The 22,452-nt window shown below is 57.3% G+C and overlaps 1 pseudogene; it reads left to right on the forward strand.

The window, feature by feature from the left end:
- LOC136959430 (uncharacterized) overlaps positions 1–22,452 on the forward strand; it is a 55,818-nt pseudogene that overhangs the window by 26,714 nt on the left and 6,652 nt on the right.

The following is a 22,452-nucleotide window of genomic DNA, read 5'->3' on the forward strand; positions in this document are numbered from 1 at the left end:
CAACCAGAACCACAGCAACTCATCACCTTCTAGCTCTGAAGGACAGAGCTCTGAAGGTGCAGTAGGACTAGTAGGGGAGACTAGTAGGGGAGACTAGTAGGGGAGACTAGTAGGGGAGACTAGTAGGGGAGACTGGAGGAGGGGAGACTGGAGGAGGGGAGACTGGAGGAGGGGAGACTGGAGGAGGGGAGACTGGAGGAGGGGAGACTGGAGGAGGGGAGACTGGAGGAGGGGAGACTGGAGGAGGGGAGACTGGAGGAGGGGAGACTGGAGGAGGGGAGACTGGTAGGGGTGACTAGTAAGGGTGACTGGAGGAGAGAGGATGTAAAACAGTAATGCAGCAGAGAAGTGGAGGCAGATTGTGATTAAGACAGGAGGCTAACTTGCCAAATCTTCTCTTTGGTCGAATCTCCTATCCTCTCTGTGTTAAAGCGGCCATGATAAGATGTTCTACTGAGATTAGAAACATGGCCCTCACAGATGAAGCAGACTGTAGTTATCTCTATCTTCCTCTCTGCCTATCTTCCTCTACTCCCTCTTTCCTCCTCTCTCACTCTCTCGCTCGCTCGGTCGCGTGCCAGAGGCTGGCGGCCCCATCAGGCGACAGATGACAGCTTCTTTAATGGCATTTTAATGATCTAGCAGAGAAGCTCTGCTTTCATGTTTCAAATGCAAATAAATGAAATGTCCTCAGTCCATCTTTTTCTGTCACCAGCACGTTTCATCTGTAAATGTATTCTTGTTGCTTTTCTGTTTTGTTAAATCACACAGGCCCTACAGCTAGGGGACATGTCCTCCGCTAATAAACACACATGCATGAATATTCCACTCTCTAATTCAGTGGATTTTTACCTGTTTTGTTTGACCGTCACCTTCTTTATACATATCTGTATAATATTCACAAAGTATATAGTGTGTATACATAGTATTCATTTATACTATAATATATTAGTGTGATCGTTTTTTCCAACGAACTACTTCATCCATGTTTCCCCTACTCCAGATGATTCCATGTTTATAACCATGTGTACACAACAGCATGGAGAATGTGCTTCATTCTATCATCTTTCCTGACAGAGGGAATTTAACATAATTTCTGCTGCTCCATAAGCCTTTGCCATTAGGGGGCTGCTGTTGGGAACTTGCTTTTCCATTATCCGCGCAGGAATTCTTTTTATAGACTTGTTTAAATGACTGCTTGTCACTTATCAGCTGGAATAGAACTCCCTCCCAGCTCTCTCCTCTCCCTCCCAGCTCTCTCCTCTCCCTCCCAGCTCTCTCCTCTCCCTCCCAGCTCTCTCCTCTCCCTCCCGTCTCTCTCCTCTCCCTCGCTGTCTCTCTCCTCTCCCTCCCAGCTCTCTCCTCTCCCTCGCTGTCTCTCTCCTCTCCCTCGCTGTCTCCTCTCCCTCCCAGCTCTCTCCTCTCCCTCGCTGTCTCTCTCCTCTCCCTCGCTGTCTCTCTCCTCTCCCTCCCAGCTCTCTCCTCTCCCTCCCAGCTCTCTCCTCTCCCTCGCTGTCTCTCTCCTCTCCCTCCCAGCTCTCTCCTCTCCCTCCCAGCTCTCTCCTCTCCCTCGCTGTCTCTCTCCTCTCCCTCCCAGCTCTCTCCTCTCCCTCCCAGCTCTCTCCTCTCCCTCCCAGCTCTCTCCTCTCCCTCCCAGCTCTCTCCCTCCCAGCTCTCTCCCTCCCAGCTCTCTCCCTCCCAGCTCTCTCCTCTCCCTCCCAGCTCTCTCCTCTCCCTCGCTGTCTCTCTCCTCTCCCTCCCAGCTCTCTCCTCTCCCTCCCAGCTCTCTCTTCTCCCTCCCAGCTCTCCTCTCCCTCCCAGCTCTCTCCTCTCCCTCCCAGCTCTCTCCTCTCCCTCCCAGCTCTCTCCTCTCCCTCCCAGCTCTCTCCTCTCCCTCCCAGCTCTCTCCTCTCCCTCGCTGTCTCTCTCCTCTCCCTCCCAGCTCTCTCCTCTCCCTCCCAGCTCTCTCCTCTCCCTCCCAGCTCTCCTCTCCCTCCCAGCTCTCTCCTCTCCCTCCCAGCTCTCTCCTCTCCCTCCCAGCTCTCTCCTCTCCCTCCCAGCTCTCTCCTCTCCCTCGCTGTCTCTCTCCTCTCCCTCCCAGCTCTCTCCTCTCCCTCCCAGCTCTCTCCTCTCCCTCGCTGTCTCTCTTTTGCTTTGTCTCTCTTTCACCCATCCTTCTTTCTCCAGCTGTCTTTCTCTATCACTGTGTGTGTCTGGGTAGGATGGGCAGGGAGCAGAGGTTATTCCCTCTGCTGTTGAGGGCTCAAAGCCCAGGCTGCCTGGATGCAGAGTTGCATCACACCTGCAAGTCATCGCAGCCCTGTTCTCCTCCAGATCTCTGGTGAAGCAAGGTGACTTTGTGCTGTGTTTCCACTGAGTAATTACACTGCGTGGTTCCTCCAGGTCTGTTCATGCAGCCAGCCTGCCCCAGCACGCAGCTCGCTCCTGAGGCCCAGTCCTGTCAGCCAGCCTGCCCCTGCACGGAGCTCGCTCCTGAGGCCCAGTCCTCTCAGCCAGCCTGCCCCTGCGCGGAGCTCGCTCCTGAGGCCCAGTCCTCTCAGCCAGCCTTCCTCAGCGCGGAGCTCGCTCCTGAGGCCCAGTCCTCTCAGCCAGCCTTCCTCAGCCATTCCTGCCATGCCCGGCACGTCACAAGGTCCTGTCTGGCTCCTCCCTCTTTATTAAGGGAGGGATTTGAAACAGGCAGCGATGTTGATTCAGAGCTGGAATTTCAGCCACATTCACGGTTTACATCAACAGATGATTCATCTCCTAGAGGCAGCTGCTCCTGCTGGCACTGCTATTGTGTTCAGAGTGAGTCTGGAGAGCTGTCAGTCCAGGCCTCCAGCAGCCCCTCAGACACCGTCCCTGACGGGCGTCTGGCTGTGGCAGGTGTGCCTGGTGTTGGTCAGGATGGTGACGAGGGGCTGGTGAAGAGGGGTGTTTGTTGTGGCTGTTTGTTGTGAGCGGCCGCCACAATTCAGATCCTCAGCTTGTCTGATTCTAAAAACTCCCGTCTGTCACCTGCTGTGGCAGGCAGCTCCAGTGGTGACGAGGACTGTCCTTATTGTCCTCTTTCTTCATAATGGGACTGAATAGAATGCATGAGGAAGGCTGGGATCAGGAGTCAGTGGAATCAGTGCCCAGTGTGACCTCCACTGGGCTTCAGAAACCTAAAGTCTACTGATGGTTCACGGACGATTGAAAGATGTGAACCTGAATGTGCTGACACATTCCATACGTGTCATTTCCTGTTCCTGTTCAGAAGGGGAAGAGTGGTTGCACGGTTCATGTTTATCAGATGCACTTGAATAATCCCCAAACATTTTCCCATTTTCATATGCCCTCTGTGTTTTATTTTTAGACCTTCATATCTGGGCATTAGCGTGTGATTAGTGTGTCAGTCCCGGTTTGAACTTAAGAGCCCTCCAATCCCATCATCTCTGACCGCCGCCCCCCAGGCCCCGCCTCCTCCACCGCCCAATCAGACCCGGGGGTGAGAGGGCATGATGTGCTGCTTCAGCCAGCCAGCAGGCGGCCGTGCCAGCCTGGCCCAGCGCCTCCAGGCCCTGCCCTCCTCCAGGCCCTGCCCTCCTCCAGGCCCTGCCCTCCTCCAGGCCCCTGCCCTCCTCCAGGCCCCTGCCCTCCTCCAGGCCCCGCCCTCCTCCAGGCCCCGCCCTCCTCCAGGCCCTGCCCTCCTCCAGGCCCTGCCCTCCTCCAGGCCCCTGCCCTCCTCCAGGCCCTGCCCTCCTCCAGGCCCTGCCCTCCTCCAGGCCCCTGCCCTCCTCCAGGCCCCATGCCCTCCTCCAGGCCCCTGCCCTCCTCCAGGCCCCTGCCCTCCTCCAGGCCCCTGCCCTCCTCCAGGCCCCGCCCACCTCCAGGCCCCGCCCTCCTCCGGACTGCCCTCCTCCAGGCCCCGCCCTCCTCCAGGCCCCTGCCCTCCTCCAGGCCCCGCCCACCTCCAGGCCCCGCCCTCCTCCGGACTGCCCTCCTCCAGGCCCCGCCCACCTCCAGGCCCCGCCCTCCTCCGGACTGCCCTCCTCCAGGCCCCTGCCCTCCTCCAGGCCCCGCCCTCCTCCAGGACCCTGCCCTCCTCCAGGACCCTGCCCTCCTCCAGGCAGTGGCTGGGGTGAGAGGGGGGCAGGCTGAGTCTCGTGTCCTGCCTGTGCTGGGGTGAGAGGGGGGCAGGCTGAGTCTCGTGTCCTGCCTGTGCTGGGGTGAGAGGGGGGCAGGCTGAGTAGCGTGTCCTGCCTGTGCTGGGGTGAGAGGGGGGCAGGCTGAGTAGCGTGTCCTGCCTGCGTTGCAGCCACGCGAGTGTGGTGCCTTGTGTCATCTGTTTGTCCTGCGTCCGGCCCGAGACAGGATCTGATTCAGCGCGGGCCAGCCGGCTGACTGACTGTCATTGTGACCCAGAACAATGACTGGAGCGGTGTGTTGTCACAGCGCTGTCTGCTGCACATTGTCCTCTCCCTCCTTCCATCAGCCCTGCCACGGACCAGGCCCGCATGGCTACACAAGCACCAGCCTTGTTTAATGGTCATTACTGCTGCGCTGCTCCGGTGCTGGGGGTCATTAAGCTGAGTGGAAGTGGCCCGTTCTGTTTCAGCCCCAGCTCTGAAAACACATTGTAACACAGAGCTATCAGCAGATTAGCCTCTCTCTCTGGCTCTCTGTGTCTCTCTGTGTCTCTCTCTCTCTGTCTCCATGGCTGGACGGTCTGGTCATGGCTGGGTCATTGTGTTGTTGGGCTCTCTGCTACACTTGCTGCTGAGTATGACAAGCTGTTAGTGGATGTATGGATCCATATTGGTGTGTTCACTAATGACCGTCCTGAGTTATGCAGGGCGAGATGGAGGGGAGGGTGCCTGTGAACCTCATGCTCTCTCTCTGTCTCTCTCTCTCCTCTCTCTCGCTCGCTCTCTCGCTCTCTCTCTGTCTCTCTCGCTCTCTCTCTCTCTCTCCCCCTCTCTCTCTCTCTCTCTCCCCCCCCCCTCTCTCTCTCTCTCTCCCCCCTCTCTCTCTCTCTCTCTCTCTCTCTCTCCCCCCCCTCTCTCTCTCTCTCTCCCCCTCTGTCTCTCTCTTTTTTCCTCTTTGACACTACTTCCCCCTCTGTGTCATGCTGTTTCAGAGGACAGGGGTGATGTGGATGGTAATAATAGTTGTTGCCACCTGAGAAAGCGATAGATGTAGGGAGGGGACCGAGAGAATGACGTGTAACTGCAGGGAGAGCAGAGGAGGAGGGGCGAGAGAGGGAGGAGGGCAGAGTGGGATGAGGGGAGAGAGAGGGAGGAGGGGAGAGGGAGGGCAGAGGGGGGGAGAGAGAGGGAGGAGGGCAGAGAGAGGGAGGAGGGCAGAGGGGGGGAGAGAGAGGGAGGAGGGGGAAAGGAGGAGGGGAAAGAGGGGTGTCTCATTCTCTCCTTGCTCAAATCCTTTCTGAATGTCAGAAATACCCCATCCTTGCTTAAACCACCAGCCCAACCTACTTGTTCTAAATGTGTGAAGGGCCATGAGCTAGTTTCTGACCCGGGTCATTATGGGACCTCAGCCAGTTCCTCTTGAAACAGGAAGAACCTGGAGAGGACAGCTCCAGTCCTCGCAGGAAGCAGGGTATCCTCCATCCTGCCCCAGAGCACGGGGAGGCAGGGAGTCTTGGACTGGCTTGAACAGTCGTGATGATGGTGCCTTCTGGCAGCACCAGATGTCTCTCTCTCTCTCTCTCTCCCATCCGCTCTTTCACCCTCACTCCTCCTGCTATACTGTTTCTACACTGCACAGTCAAACAAGACAATTGGATCATGAGCTTAGGAAGATGATGACACATACAGTGACCAACCACCATGACCAACCTTGTTCAAGAAATACGTTGACTCTGTGTTCCAACTGCTGTAAAGGAGAATATGCAAAACATCCTCAAAGATGTTTGAGATGTCACACACATGACCTTGGTCGTTCCATTCGTACTGTAACCAATGACAAGGAGGATGGAAGCTCAACCTATCAGTGTTTCCTTCCTGGAAAGGGTCTCTTCCTGGTTGTGTGTGTTGCTATCAGCTGCCGACTCACTGCTCCGGGACTGCTCTGCTTACTGACTGTGAAATTGCTTAGTTTGAATCCTGCATCTCTTATTCTACCTCTGCCTGTTGTTTTTCATCTATCCTCCCTTTGGTCTCTCCTGTCAGATCCAGCCAGCGTTGTCCCTTACACACACAAAAACAAACACACAAACACACCCCCACAGCGTAACTCCTCTTAGGCGCTGTATTGCCTCCTGATCCTACTGGCCTCCTTCCCTCTGTGATCTCCTGCTGCCAGCCCTCGCAGGCCCACCCTGCTTGCAGCGTGTGTCAGCGTGTTCAGAGGGCTCCCAGACATGTGTAGGACGGTGAGCTGAAGGGCTTTAATCTCCCTCCCCGGTCCCATTACTGATCCTCCCACACGCCAGCGTTGATGCTCCGCAAGCCCCTGAACACACACACACACACAGCCCCTGAACACACACACACACACAGCCCCTGAACACACACACACAGCCCCTGAACACACACACACAGCCCCTGAACACACACACACAGCCCCTGAACACACACACACACAGCCCCTGAACACACACACACACAGCCCCTGAACACACACACACACAGCCCCTGAACACACACACACAGCCCCTGAACACACACACACAGCCCCTGAACACACACACACAGCCCCTGAACACACATAGTGAAGGAAGAGGGCAGAGGAACACGATGAGATGACCCCATCAGATGGTTCAGTCTGTCCACAGACGCTGTCCTCAGACGCTGTCCACAGACGCTGTCCTCAGACGCTGTCCACAGACGCTGTCCTCAGACGCTGTCCTCAGACGCTGTCCACAGACGCTGTCCACAGGCGCTGTCCACAGACGCTGTCCACAGACGCTGTCCACAGACGCTGTCCACAGACGCTGTCCTCAGACGCTGTCCTCAGACGCTGTCCTCAGACGCTGTCCTCAGACGCTGTCCACAGACGCTGCATTGGGACCTGAGGGTGGGCTGTGCTGAGTGTGTGTGGGGGCGCTAGCTGCTAAATCCTACCCTGGATTATTATCCCCTCACGTCTGGCCTCATTCTCATGGATTAGCAAGAGAAAAGACTGTTTTTGAAGGAACAGCAGAAGTCAACTTGAGCCTTAAAAAGGTTAGTTTTGTAATTAGAAGTTGGTTTGTTTACCTGTCCAGCAGTGTATTGGTTAGAGTAAGTCCAGAGCTAAATGTGACAATTCATGGCTAGTTTCCCCAATGTGTGCTGGTCTCTCTACAGCAGTATGTGTTGTGTGCTGGTCTCGCTCATGCAGTATGTGGTGTGTGCTGGTCTCGCTCCTGCAGTATGTGGTGTGTGCTGGTCTCTCTACAGCAGTATGTGTTGTGTGCTGGTCTCTCTACAGCAGTATGTGGTGTGTGCTGGTCTCGCTCCTGCAGTATGTGGTGTGTGCTGGTCTCTCTAAAGCAGTATGTGGTGTGTGCTGGTCTCGCTCCTGCAGTATGTGGTGTGTGCTGGTCTCTCTACAGCAGTATGTGGTGTGTGCTGGTCTCTCTACAGCAGTATGTGGTGTGTGCTGGTCTCTCTACAGCAGTATGTGGTGTGTGCTGGTCTCTCTACAGCAGTATGTGTTGTGTGCTGGTCTCGCTCCTGCAGTATGTGGTATGTGTGCTGGTCTCTCTACAGCAGTATGTGGAGTGTGCTGGTCTCTCTACAGCAGTATGTGGAGTGTGCTGGTCTCTACAGCAGTATGTGGAGTGTGCTGGTCTCTCTACAGCAGTATGTGGAGTGTGCTGGTCTCTCTACAGCAGTATGTGGAGTGTGCTGGTCTCTACAGCAGTATGTGGAGTGTGCTGGTCTCTCTACAGCAGTATGTGGAGTGTGCTGGTCTCTACAGCAATATGTGGAGTGTGCTGGTCTCTCTACAGCAGTATGTGGAGTGTGCTGGTCTCTCCAGCAGTATGTGGTGTGTGCTGGTCTCTCTACAGCAGTATGTGGTGTGTGCTGGTCTCTCTACAGCAGTATGTGGTGTGTGCTGGTCTCTCTACAGCAGTATGTGGAGTGTGCTGGTCTCTCTACAGCAGTATGTGGAGTGTGCTGGTCTCTCTACAGCAGTATGTGGAGTGTGCTGGTCTCTACAGCAGTATGTGGTGTGTGCTGGTCTCTCTACAGCAGTATGTGGTGTGTGCTGGTCTCTCTACAGCAGTATGTGGAGTGTGCTGGTCTCGTTCCTGCAGTATGTGGTATGTGTGCTGGTCTCGTTCCTGCAGTATGTGGTATGTGTGCTGGTCTCTCTACAGCAGTATGTGGAGTGTGCTGGTCTCTCTACAGCAGTATGTGGAGTGTGCTGGTCTCTCTACAGCAGTATGTGGAGTGTGCTGGTCTCTACAGCAGTATGTGGTGTGTGCTGGTCTCGCTCCTGCAGTATGTGGTGTGTGCTGGTCTCTCCAGCAGTATGTGGTGTGTGCTGGTCTCTCTACAGCAGTATGTGGTGTGTGCTGGTCTCTCTACAGCAGTATGTGGTGTGTGCTGGTCTCTCTACAGCAGTATGTGGTGTGTGCTGGTCTCGCTCCTGCAGTATGTGGTGTGTGCTGGTCTCTCTACAGCAGTATGTGGTGTGTGCTGGTCTCGCTCCTGCAGTATGTGGTGTGTGCTGGTCTCTCTACAGCAGTATGTGTTGTGTGCTGGTCTCGCTCCTGCAGTATGTGCTGGTCTCTCTACAGCAGTATGTGGTGTGTGCTGGTCTCTCTCCAGATCTGTGTCTGCTGGTGTCAGGGAGGACTGTGGGGATGGTCCTGCTTCCTCAGGAAACTGCAGAGCAGCACTGCCCTGCCTGGTTTGCTGTATTGATGGCTGGCTGACTGGACCGCTGGCGATGTGACTGCTGGCTGTGTGGATGGAGGGTTGCTAGCTGGCTGTCGTCGTCCTGCTGCAGTGAATTGTCCTCAGGAGTGATACAGAACCGGGGGAGGAGGGGGAAGGCAGATCTCTGGTCTCTCTAGAGGCAGGAGGAGAACAGAAAGAAAGTAACAGAAAGAGAGACAGAGGCAGCAAGAGAGAGAGAGGCAGAGAGAGAGAGAGAGGCAGAGAGAGAGAGAGAGAGAGAGAGAGAGAGAGGCAGAGAGAGAGAGAGAGAGAGGCAGAGAGAGAGAGAGAGAGAGAGAGAGAGAGAGAGAGATAAAGGGGGGTGGAGGTCTTATCACCAGGACCATGCCAAGTCTCCAGTCGGTGTTAAGGCATTCTCAGTGCACCTTCAGAGGTTAAACAGGGGAGGCATGAAAAGAGGGCTGGCCTAGGCCACAGAGAGAGAGAGAGAGGGGGGGGGGGGGAGAGAGCAGAGGGCTGGAGGCTTGCAAAGGGACACAGGGCTGGAAGGAGCAAGCCTAGAACAGGCTGCTTTATCTGACCCACATGCTAGGAAGGTAAGAGAGAGAGTGTGTGTGTGGGAGAGAGAGTGTGTGTGGGAGAGAGAGTGTGTGTGGGGAGAGAGAGTGTGTGTGGGAGAGAGAGTGTGTGTGGGAGAGAGAGTGTGTGTGGGAGAGAGAGAGTGTGTGTGGAGGAGAGAGTGTGTGTGTGGGAGAGAGTGTGTGTGTGGTGTGTGTGTGTGTGTGTGGGGGGGGGGCAGAATATGTGACATGGTTGTGGGTAGAAATTGTGTGTGTGTACACAAACCTGTGTGTGAGACATGCTGCAGTGCTCGGAGTCTGACACACACATCCCTGAGCAGCCACTCTGCTTGGATAATTAGACGAGTCAGATGCTGATTTGGGCAGCTCTCTCCCCAGAGCCCGAAACAGGCAGTACTCACTGTTTCTGCACGGCCGCAAATGATGCTTATCTCTCTGTGTGGGATGTGGAGGGGTTACCATGTGTGTCTGTGTGGGATTCATTACAGCATATAATGTATGTCAGTGTCTTTTACTATGTGTTATTTAGTGTTTCATTACACCAGTGTCTGCCTCACTGGCTCCTCCACCCCTCATCTTCCCACTGCTGTGGTGGTCATTAGGAGGAACAGCCTTGCACACACACAGGCATTTCTAACCCTCGTCTGCCGGTGCTGTGTGTCCTGTGTGTGTTGCCGTAGGAGCTGCAGTTTGAGCGGCTGACCAGAGAGTTGGAGGTGGAGAGACAGATTGTGGCCAATCAGCTGGAACGATGCAGACTCGGGTCCGAGTCACCAGACGCGGCTAGTGGCAGGTAATGATCAGAGACACACACACACAAATATATCCCACAAATATATCACTCACACACACAGACAATATCTCACACACACACGTGCACACACATCACACACTCACAACCGTATTACACACACACGTTTCTAACACAGACACACACACATATATCTCATCCACACACACGCACTGTGTGTGTGTTTATGATACTATTACACACTGACACATGGTGTCTCCAGCTCTCTCAGCAGAGAGGCTGCATGCGCCCTCCTTATGGCATAGCAACACAGCACCCAGCAGTGGGGCCGGAAGCTGATTGGATTGTAAATATGGGATAATGAAATTTCCTTCTCATCCAATTGGTTGGGCTCCAGAGATGGTGGAAGTGTCGTGTTATATGAATTATCTGACTGAAAGCCCTGAAATGTATTTGTAGAGAGGATACATTACATTGGTGCAATTTCCCCCTGGGGATCAATAAAGTACCACTCTATATCATTCTACTCTGCTTTATTCTACTCTGCTCTATGCTGCATCACCTCCCCCATGGCAAGGTGCTATACTCACTCAGATAAACTAAGGAGATCTATGCACACTGATGTGGAGTGTGTGTGTGTGTGTGAGAGAGAGAGTGTGTGAGTGTGTGTGACAGTGTGTGAGTGAAGAGATGGTAAGCTGTGTAGTGTGATCCAGGCTCACTGGTGTGAGTGTGAGTGTGAGTGTGTGAGTGGAGAGTTACAGGTTGGAGAGGGGGTTAGCACCATGGTTACAGGTTGGAGAGGGGGTTAGCACCATGGTTACAGGTTGGAGAGGGGGTTAGCACCATGGTTACAGGTTGGAGAGGGGGTTAGCACCATGGTTACAGGTTGGAGAGGGGGTTAGCACCATGGTTACAGGTTGGAGAGGGGGTTAGCACCATGGTTACAGGTTGGAAAAGGGGTTGGCACCATGGTTACAGGTTGGAGAGGGGGTTAGCACCATGGTTACAGGTTGGAGAGGGGGTTAGCACCATGGTTACAGGTTGGAGAGGGGTTTAGCACCATGGTTACAGGTTGGAGAGGGGGTTATCACCATGGTTACAGGTTGGAGCGGGGGTTGGCACCATGGTTACAGGTTGGAGAGGGGGTTATCACCATGGTTACAGGTTGGAGTGGGGGTTGGCACCATGGTTACAGGTTGGAGAGGGGGTTGGCACCATGGTTACAGGTTGGAGAGGGGGGTTAGCACCATGGTTACAGGTTGGAGAGGGGGTTATCACCATGGTTACAGGTTGGAGTGGGGGTTGGCACCATGGTTACAGGTTGGAGAGGGGGTTGGCACCATGGTTACAGGTTGGAGAGGGGGTTAGCACCATGGTTACAGGTTGGAGAGGGGGTTAGCACCATGGTTACAGGTTGGAGAGGGGGTTAGCACCATGGTTATGGTCACATTAAGGAACTGGAAGAAGGGCAGGTTCTGAAAGCTGCCGGGGGAGTTAGAGTGGTGGTTAATGGACTGGGACATTTTAGGGAATTGTTTAATGGACACATTGTAGTGGTGGCCATTAATACTGGGTTCTCTGTTGCATCACCAGCACTCTCACCTCTGAGGAGGTGAGAGTGTTGGTGTGGGGCTGGTCCTCTGGAGGTGAGGGAGGTGAGAGTGTTGGTGTGGGGCTGGTCCTCTGGAGGTGAGGAGGTGAGGGGGTGGTGTGGGGCTGGTCCTCTGTCCTCTGGAGGTGAGAGTGTTGGTGTGGGGCTGGTCCTCTGGAGGTGAGAGTGTTGGTGTGGGGGCTGGTCCTCTGGAGGTGAGAGTGTTGGTGTGGGGCTGGTCCTCTGGAGGTGAGAGTGTTGGTGTGGGGCTGGTCCTCTGGAGGTGAGAGTGTTGGACAGGAGGAGGGGGGGGGTGAGGGGACAGGAGGGGGGGGGGGGGTGAGGACAGGAGGAGGGGGGGGGGGTGAGGACAGGAGGAGGGGGGGGGGTGAGGACAGGAGGGGGGGGGGGTGGACAGGAGGGGGGGGGGGTGGTGAGGACAGGAGGGGGGGGGGGGGGGGTGAGGACAGGAGGGGGGGGGGGTGGTGAGGACAGGGAGGGGGGGGGGGGGGGGGGGGCATCAGTGTGTGAATGGTGGAGATGTCCCCCTCGTGGTCTGCCCCAGCGGCCCAGCCTGACAACAACAGGAGGCAACGCTTCACCTTAGAGTTCTGACGGGGGGTCATTAGCTTTCATGACACCTTCCAGCGCTCTCCTCATATCTGCAGGCATCACACAGGCACACACACAAACCAGACCTCCCACTCGACCAGTCAGATGGCCCCCTCCCCCCAGGCCAGGATTATGGGTAGTAAACTGTCAGAGTTTAGTTTGTTTAGTTCTAACGCTCATCAGTCTCTACCGACCAACACTGCAGGAGGGTAATACGAGGGGTGAAAGAGAGGGGAGGGATAGAGAGAGAGCCATTCAGACCAGAAGGGATGGAGAGAGGGCGACCAAGAGGGAGAGAGCAAGTGAGATAGACACAGATGAATGGAGACAAACAGGAAGCGAGAGAGAGAGAGACGAGAGAGAGAGAGGCAGGCAGACAGTGACAGACAGACAGAGAGCCGGTGAGAGAGAGATGGAGTAATTGTTTGATGGCAGAATTTGAGGCCATCTCATTGGCTGTGGCTCAGTGGAGCCGACATCTTCAGACTTCCTCTTTTAATGACCTGCGTCTCGTTAGCTTGCTGATAGCTGTGCTCCGAGTCTCAGAGCCGCTCTGACAGCCGCTCTGACGGAGAGATGGGAAAGACGCAACCGAAAGCACCAGGTGCACTGCAGTGTTGAGCAGTGGAAGAGAGACCACCAGGTGCACTGCAGTGTTGAGCAGTGGAGGAGAGACCACCAGGTGCACTGCAGGTGTTGAGCAGTGGAGGAGAGACCACCAGGTGCACTGCAGTGTTGAGCAGTGGAGGAGAGACCACCAGGTGCACTGCAGTGTTGAGCAGTGGAGGAGAGACCACCAGGTGCACTGCAGTGTTGAGCAGTGGAGGAGAGACCACCAGGTGCACTGCAGTGTTGAGCAGTGGAAGAGAGACCACCAGGTGCACTGCAGTGTTGAGCAGTGGAGGAGAGACCACCAGGTGCACTGCAGTGTTGAGCAGTGGAGGAGAGACCACCAGGTGCACTGCAGTGTTGAGCAGTGGAGGAGAGACCACCAGGTGCACTGCAGTGTTGAGCAGTGGAGGAGAGACCACCAGGTGCACTGCAGTGTTGAGCAGTGGAGGATAGACCACCAGGTGCACTGCAGTGTTGAGCAGTGGAGGAGAGAGATTTAAACGAATGGGGGAGAGATCAGCGTTTGCTGCTAGTGGATATCCCTTGAGATAGCGATGATCGTTAGCATTAGCATTAACCTGCTTTCACTCAGGTCACAAATATATGTCTGAGCATTCCACCCAGCTGCTAGTCCAAGCACTTGTCCTCTCCAAGTTGGACTACTGCAACTCGGGGAGTCAGGTGGCTGAGCGGTTAGAGAATTGGGCTAATAATCAGAAGGTCGCTAGTTCGATTCCCGGCCGTGTCAAATGACATTGTGTCCTTGGGCAAGGCTTCACCCTACTTGCCTCGGGGGGAATGTCCCTGTACTTACTGTAAGTCGCTCTGGATAAGAGCGTCTGCTAAATGACTAAATGTAACCTCGCTGCTCGCCGGTCTCCCAGAAATGCGCAACCCCGCCCTCTCCAGAGGATTCAGAATGCGCCGGCCCGTCTGGTCTTCAATCTACCCAGACGCTCCCATGTTACCCCCGCTCCTCATCTCCCTCCACTGGCTTCCCATCACGGCCCGTATCAGATTCAAGACTCTGGTACTGACCTTCCGAGCGGTGAACGGGACTGCACCCGACTGCATCAAGTCTCTCCCTCCAGCCTTACACCCCCCCACCCGCCACCTACGGTCTTCTTCTGACAACCGTCTGGTCGTCCCACCGCTCAAGAGCGCCCGGTCCCAACACAAGCTCTTCTCCTGTCTTGCCCCCAATGGTGGAATCAACTCCCCACCTCCATCAGGGACACTGACTGTCTCCCCCACCTTCAAGAAAAGGCTCAAGACGCGCTTGTTCCGGGAGTACAACGGCACTTAGGAATGCTTGGATGGACCTGATGTTAGTTTCCTCCAGGATCACAATGACTCGTATTGAGAGACTTGTTGCTCTTGGTGGTTAGTTGTAACGGTTTCAAATTCTTGTACTCGCTGTGAAATATTTTACTGTTGATTGTTTTTTCTACAGGTGCACTCTTGTGGGGGAGTTTCATGTTGTTCAATTGTAACTTGTTTAACTGCATGCTCTTATGGTTCTTCCCTTTGGCACTTATTTGGTTTTCCACAATGTATGCTTCATGTTTTGGCTGCAATGTTTGGGGCTATCTCGTTGTTATGATCAGTGACCTATGCTCTTTTTTAAGGCTCTCTCTTGGAAGTCGCTTTGGATAAAAGCGTCTGCTAAATGCATAAATGTAAATATGGTCTTCCTCAAGCTGTCCAGCGTGCAGGGATGTGGCTTGCGATCTCCTCAACCTGGTTACACCAGACAGGCCCTCTGCACAGTTCTGGTTGTGGCTTGTGTGAATGAATCAGTTGTGCAAAGTGTTTCTCATGCTTGATTTCACACTGGTGTCACTTTGAGCGGGTATACTGTGTTTTTGTGGCTCTCTGATTTTAACAAATATATTCTCTCTCCCTCCCTCTCTCCCTCTCTGTCTCTTCTGTTTTCTTTCAGCTCGTCTGAGAAGTCTCTTCCCTGGAGATCTGCAGGTAAGATCCACTTCACATGCACCCCCTCCCCCAGTCTAGTACACAACAGGATCTCAAAGACAGCATTCAGACATGTGCAGACGTCACAGCAAGTGATGTGCTGCAGAGTGTCACAGGAAGTGATGTGCTGCAGAGTGTTGATGTTGGTGCCGTCAGGCTAAGCAAAACTCTAGAACGAGGGATGGGAAGATGTGTTTAGTTTAATTTTCAGCAAATATTCCGCTCAGCAGCTGCTCTCTATATGGTTCAGACCAGTTAAGTGTCCTGTGATGAGCATCCCATAGTCTCCGTATCCATGGCATCTCACCGATGCCTGTCTTCAGAACCAACTGGAATATCAGCCTTCCACTAACTACCCCCTCCTCCCCACCCTCACCCCCACCCTCTTCTCCCCACCCTCCTCCCCACCCTCACCCCCACCCTCCTCCTCACCCCCCACCCCTCCTCTCAACATCCTCACCCCCACCCTCCTCTCACCACCCCTCACCCCCCACCCTCCTCACCCCCACCCTCCTCCCAACCCCTCCTCCCCACCCTGCTCCCCACCCTCACCCTCCCTCACCCCCACCCTCCTCCCCACCCTCACCCCACCCTCCTCCCCACCCTCCTCCCCACCCTCACCCCCACCCTCCTCCTCACCCCCACCCTCCTCTCAACATCCTCACCCCCACCCTCCTCTCACCACCCTCACCCCCACCCACCTCCCAACCCTCCTCCCACCCCACCCCACCCCCCACCCTCCTCACCCCCACTCCCTCACCCCACCCTCATCTCCCACCCTCCCCCCCACCCTCCTCTCCCCACCCTCGTCCCCACCCTCACCCCCACCCTCCTCCTCACCCCACCCTCCTCTCACCACCCTCACCCCCCCTCCTCCCCACCCTCACCCCACCCCTCCTCACACCCCACCCACCCTCCTCTCACCACCCTCCCCCCACCTCCTCCCCCCCACCCTCCACCCACCCTCCTCCTCCCCACACCCTCCTCACCCCCACCCACTCCCCCTCCTCACCCCACCCTCTCCCACCCACCCTCCCCCCCACCCTCCCCCCACCCTCACCCCCCACCCCCCCCTCCCCACCCCTCCTCCCCACCCTCCTCTCCCCACCCTCCTCACCCCCACCCTCCTCCCCACCCTCACCCCCACCCTCCTCTCACCACCCTCACCCCCACCCTCCTCTCCCCACCCCTCCTCTCCCCCACCCTCCTCACCCCCACCCTCCTCTCCCCACCCCCGTCCCCACCCTCACCCCCACCCTCCTCCTCACCCCCACCCTCCTCCTCACCCCCACCCTCCTCTCACCACCCCTCACCCCCACCCCCTCTCCCCACCCTCACCCCCACCCTCCTCTCACCACCCTCACCCCCACCCTCCTCTCACCACCCTCCTCTCCCACCTTCCTCCTCTCCCCACCCTCTTCTCCCCACCCTCCTCTCCCCACCCTCCTCACTGCAGACTGAGAATGGGGGAAACCATCATGAACGGTGTTGACTTGTGTATTTCATGGCTTATTAAACGTACGATGGAGCTACGTGACTCTCTGCCGTTGTAATTCATCTTTTCTTGTCGATCTTGTCAGCCTCTGGGGGAAGACATGTGCAGGGAATATGAAGCTGGGCTGGCGTGTCGCTGGCGTGTCGCTGGTGTGTCGCTGGCGTGTCGCTGGCGTGTCGCTCAACGGCGTTCTGAAGAGCATCATAGGCATACAGAAGAGGCCTGTTTGTGATTGATATTGATTCATCCTGCTGTTGATGATATACAAGCCTACAGCACAGTTGTGTTTTTCCTGCAACTTCAATCGAGGACAATGTTTAATGAAGTTAGAAAACCATGATTGGATATGTGTCGATGATGAGAGAAGGTCTACTTTACTGTTGTATTTATTATGATGATGATGATGATGAAGGAGAGGACAACCAGGTTCATCTAGTGCTGTGGCTGATGTCATTGGGCTGCTCGGTTCTATAGCAGGTGTATAAAAACTAGCTCTGCAGTTATAAAACAGGCATATCAACTATCTCTGCATATCTTTTGTAGGTATTTAACGTAGCTCGACAGTTCCACTACCCTTTAGTAGTAGGTGAATGAACTAACTCTGCACTTCTATAGCAGGTGTAACAGTTGTAGTGACTAGAAGGAGAGGCTGGACAGGTGGGGAGGAGGGGGCAGTAGAGGCTGGAGCAGGGGAGGTGGGGGAGGAGAGGGCAGTAGAGGCTGGAGCAGGGTTAGGTGGGGAGGAGAGGCTGGACCAGGGGAGGTGGGGAGGAGGAGGCTGGAGCAGGGGAGGTGGGGAGGAGAGGCTGGAGCAGGGGAGGTGGGGAGGAGAGGGCAGTAGAGGCTGGAGCAGGGAAGGTGGGGAGGAGGGGGCAGTAGAGGCTGGAGCAGGGGAGGTGGGGAGGAGAGGCTGGACCAGGGGAGGTGGGGAGGAGGAGGCTGGAGCAGGGGAGGTGGGGAGGAGAGGCTGGAGCAGGGAGGTGGGGAGGAGAGGGCAGTAGAGGCTGGAGCAGGGAAGGTGGGGAGGAGGGGGCAGTAGAGGCTGGAGCAGGGGAGGTGGGGAGGAGAGGCTGGAGCAGGGGAGGTGGGGAGGAGGGGGCAGTAGAGGCTGGAGCAGGGGAGGTGGGAGGAGAGGGCAGTAGAGGCTGGAGCAGGGGAGGTGTGGAGGAGGGGCAGGAGAGGCTGGAGCAGGGGAGGTGGGGAGGAGGAGTCTGGAGCAGGGGAGGTGGGGAGGAGGAGTCTGGAGCAGGGAGGTGGGAGGAGGGGCAGTAGAGGCTGGAGCAGGGGAGGTGGGGAGGAGGAGTCTGGAGCAGGGGAGGTGGGGAGGAGAGGCTGGAGCAGGAGAGGCCTGGAGCAGGAGAGGCTGTAGCAGGGGAGGTGTGGAGGAGGGGGGCAGTAGAGGCTGGAGCAGGGGAGGTGGGGGAGGAGGGGGCAGTAAGGCTGGAGCAGGGAGGTGGGAGGAGAGGCTGGACCAGGGGAGGTGGGAGGAGGAGGGCTGGAGCAGGGGAGGTGGGGAGGAGAGGCTGGAGCAGGGGAGGTGGGGAGTAGAGGCTGGAGCAGGGAAGGTGGGGAGGAGGAGGCTGGAGCAGGGGAGGTGGGGAGGAGAGGCTGGAGCAGGAGAGGCTGGAGCAGGAGAGGCTGTAGCAGGGGAGGTGTGGAGGAGGGGGCAGTAGAGGCTGGAGCAGGGGAGGTGGGGAGGAGGGGGCAGTAGAGGCTGGAGCAGGGAGGTGGGGAGGAGAGGCTGGACCAGGGGAGGTGGGGAGAGAGGAGGCTGGAGCAGGGGAGGTGGGGAGGAGAGGCTGGAGCAGGGGAGGTGGGGAGTAGAGGCTGGACCAGGGGAGGTGGGGAGGAGGAGGCTGGAGCAGGGGAGGTGGGGAGGAGAGGCTGGAGCAGGGGGAGGTGGGGAGGAGAGGGCAGTAGAGGCTGGAGCAGGGAAGGTGGGAGGAGGGGGCAGTAGAGGCTGGAGCAGGGGAGGTGGGGAGGAGAGGCTGGACCAGGGGAGTGGGGAGGAGGAGGCTGGAGCAGGGGAGGTGGGGAGGAGAGGCTGGAGCAGGGGAGGTGTGGGAGGGAGAGGGCAAGTAGAGGCTGGAGCAGGGAAGGTGGGGAGGAGGGGGCAGTAGAGGCTGGAGCAGGGGAGGTGGGGAGGAGAGGCTGGAGCAGGGGAGGTGGGGAGGAGGGGGCAGTAGAGGCTGGAGCAGGGGAGGTGGGGAGGAGAGGGCAGTAGAGGCTGGAGCAGGGGAGGTGTGGAGGAGGGGCAGGAGAGGCTGGAGCAGGGGAGGTGGGGAGGAGGAGTCTGGAGCAGGGGAGGTGGGGAGGAGGAGTCTGGAGGCAGGGGAGGTGGGGAGGAGGGGGCAGTAGAGGCTGGAGCAGGGGAGGTGGGGAGGAGGAGTCTGGAGCAGGGGAGTGGGGAGGAGAGGCTGGAGCAGGAGAGGCTGGAGCAGGAGAGGCTGTAGCAGGGGAGGTGTGGAGGAGGGGGCAGTAGAGGCTGGAGCAGGGGAGGTGGGGGAAGGAGGGGGCAGTAGAGGCTGGAGCAGGGAGGTGGGGAAGAGAGGCTGGACCAGGGGAGGTGGGGAGGAGGAGGCTGGAGCAGGGGAGGTGGGAGGAGAGGCTGGAGCAGGGGAGGTGGGGAGTAGAGGCTGGAGCAGGGAAGGTGGGGAGGAGGGGGCAGTAGAGGCTGGAGGTGGGGAGGAGAGGCTGGAGCAGGGGAGGTGGGGAGGAGGGGGCAGTAGAGGCTGGAGCAGGGGAGGTGGGGAGGAGGGGGCAGTAGAGGCTGGAGCAGGGGAGGTGTGGAGGAGGGGGCAGGAGAGGCCTGGAGCAGGGGAGGTGGGGAGGAGGAGTCTGGAGCAGGGGAGGTGGGGAGGAGGAGTCTGGAGCAGGGGAGGAGGGGGCAGTAGAGGCTGGAGCAGGGGAGGTGGGGAGAGGAGTCTGGAGCAGGGGAGGTGGGGAGGAGAGGCTGGAGCAGGAGAGGCTGGAGCAGGAGAGGCTGGAGCAGGAGAGGCTGTAGCAGGGGAGGTGTGGAGGAGGGGGCAGTAGAGGCTGGAGCAGGGGAGGTGGGAGGAGAGTCTGGAGCAGGGGAGGTGGGGAGGAGGAGTCTGGAGCAGGGGAGGTGGGGGAGGAGGGGGCAGTAGAGGCTGGAGCAGGGGAGGTGGGGAGGAGGGGCAGTAGAGGCTGGAGCAGGGGAGAGTGGGGAGGAGGGGCAGTAGAGACTGGAGCAGGGGAGGTGTGGAGGAGGGGGCAGTAGAGGCTGGAGCAGGGGAGGTATGGAGGAGAGGCTGGAGCAGTAGAGGCTGGAGCAGGGGAGGTGTGGTGAAGTCTGCTAGAAGGTGGAGGAGATGATTTCCAGTGTGCCGCCTCATTCATCAGCGCCTGTCAGGAGGCACTGCAGGTGCCCGCGGGCGACACACAACCAGGTGTGTGTGTGTTGGGACCACTGTCTCACTCAGAGTTTTGCTGCTGTGAATAGAGGGACAAGCACAACTGTTTGGGCATAAGTGCTTCCCTGCTTCTGAACACCCTGTCATCATCCAGTATGAATGTTTCATGGTGCTTGAAATGCAAACAGAAATGTCACATGCAAACGTGGGCTTTTTTCTCAGAGACATTTGTGTCCCCGCCCTAGCGGTCGAGCTGTGATGTGATACAGGACATCATTGATTGCCGAGCTGGATTTACTGAAGTGCTGGCTAAAGCTTAGCCAATCGGCAGTGCCGCGGTGTTGGCCGCCAGGCAGACGGCTTGGCAGAGGAGCAGGGTAGCGTGTGATTGGCAGTGCCAGCCTGACACTAGGCCTCAGTGTCAACAGATCTTTATGCAAACAGCCTTCCTCCATAAGCCAGCCAAACCACGCCCATGCCGAGCCTCCCACACGCAGTGCTGGGCCATTCTCTCTGGTCACACTTAGCTAGCCTGTCTCTCTGGTCACACTTAGCTAGCCTGTCTCTCTGGTCACACTTAGCTAGCCTGTCTCTCTGGTCACACTTAGCTAGCCTGTCTCTCTGGTCACACTTAGCTAGCCCGTCTCTCTGGTCACACTTAGCTAGGCCCGTCTCTCTGGTCACACTTAGCTAGCCCGTCTCTCTGGTCACACTTAGCTAGCCCGTCTCTCTGGTCACACTTAGCTAGCCCGTCTCTCTGGTCACACTTAGCTAGCCCGTCTCTCTGGTCACACTTAGCTAGACCGTCTCTCTGGTCACACTTAGCTAGCCTGTCTCTCTGGTCACACTTAGCCAGCCTGTCTCTCTGGTCACACTTAGCTAGCCTGTCTCTCTGGTCACACTTAGCTAGCCTGTCTCTCTGGTCACACTTAGCTAGCCTGTCTCTGTGGTCACACTTAGCTAGCCTGTCTCTCTGGTCACACTTAGCTAGCCTGTCTCTCTGTCACACTTAGCTAGCCTGTCTCTCTGGTCACACTTAGCTAGCTTGTTGTGGCTGGGCCGGGTGCTGCATGGATGCGGCCGGGCCGGGTGCTGCAGGGACGCGGCCGGGTGCTGCAGGGACGCGGCCGGGTGCTGCAGGGACGCGGGCCGGGCCGGGTGCTGGTCAGGGACGACAGGGAACTGGCACTGGATACCTGACTTAAGTAGGGCGTTTCTTGAGAAAAGGAGTCCTGGCAAGGTAGAAACCTTGAAATGTCTCCTCAGGGAATTAAGTGGCCGATAAAATGTAATGACTGAGGATTTATACGAGGATGAAATTAATGTTGTGGAATAAACGCTTTTTTGCCACCTGAAGTGAAATTGATAAAGTTCCGAGTTTTGTCTTTTGCTGTGAGACTGTCTTCTCCTGTGATGTGGTCCTCCTGTCCCTCCACCCAGACGGCAGCACCACCGAGGCAGACCCCGGGGGCCAGACAGCTCCCAGCAGCCCTCCCACCACAGCCAAGCACAGCCTGAGCTGGCCCTGTTCTCCCCAGAGCAGACCTCCCTCATGAAAGTGAGGTCTGTTACTATCACCTAGTAACGTCTGTCTGTCTGTGTTAATGTGTCTCTGTTTAATGAGAGAGCTTTCCCACCTTTCCTAATGATGCTTTGAACTGAGCTGTGTACCCTGCTAATGAGCGTGGGTGTGGGGGGGGGGGTCATGTGTGGTCATTAGCACAGCTGGATAGAGAAAGGTCATGGATCTCCGTGACGTCACTGATTCTCTGTCATATGTCTCCTGCTCTCTCTGCCTCCCCCTTCCCTCCCCCCTCCTCCCCCTGTCAGGGTCTACAGGGAACTCACGCAGCTCCACCAGATGAACTCGTACTCAGACAGCGGCTACCAGGATGGCATCAGCTACTACTGTCAGAGCGCAGCCAAGGCAGAGCTGAGGGGTGCAGCACTCCTTCCCGGGCACTTGGGGGCGCCACCCTGCTGAGGAGCGCCCGGGCGGAGGGTCAGGCGTCCGTGCAGGTATGTTGCTCCCTCGCCCAGGGGGCGCCGGGGTGGGCGCAGGGGGGGTGTCGGGGGGGGGCTGGATAGTTGCTGGTTAACACCACATTCTTCACACTATTGCGTTCAGGTGCATTTCCTGTGAACGAGTGCATTTGACTTTTTTCGAATTTGATAGAATAGAATGTTCTAACTGCAGAGCAGTATTTTATATTTGTGTGTTAAACATGTGCACCCCCGAGTGTGTGTCTCAAACAGCATAAGGCGTGGCGTAGCCGTAGTGTCACTAACCGTGCGTCTCCCCCAGGTCCCGGTGATGACCTCAGCGGCTCCGGGGCAGGGCCATGCGGAGGGTGAGCCTCAGTGCCGTCTCGTGCCCAGCCTCCGCCTACGCCAGCGGCTTCTCCCCCGGCCGCTCCTCCCTGCGTGGCTCGCCGGCCGGCGGGGCCTACGGCTCGCCGGCCGGCGGGGCCTACGGCTCGCCGGCCGGCGGGGCCTACGGCTCGCCCATCGTGACGGAACCCCGGCCGCTGGCCAGCGTCTTTTCCTCCACGCTGCCCCCCGCCTCCCGGGGCTCCCCCGCCACGCTGCCCCCCGCCTCCCGGGGCTCCCCCGCCA

The sequence above is a fragment of the Osmerus mordax genome, chromosome 2 (genome assembly GCF_038355195.1).
Source record: "Osmerus mordax isolate fOsmMor3 chromosome 2, fOsmMor3.pri, whole genome shotgun sequence".
Taxonomy (NCBI): Eukaryota; Metazoa; Chordata; class Actinopteri; order Osmeriformes; family Osmeridae; genus Osmerus; species Osmerus mordax.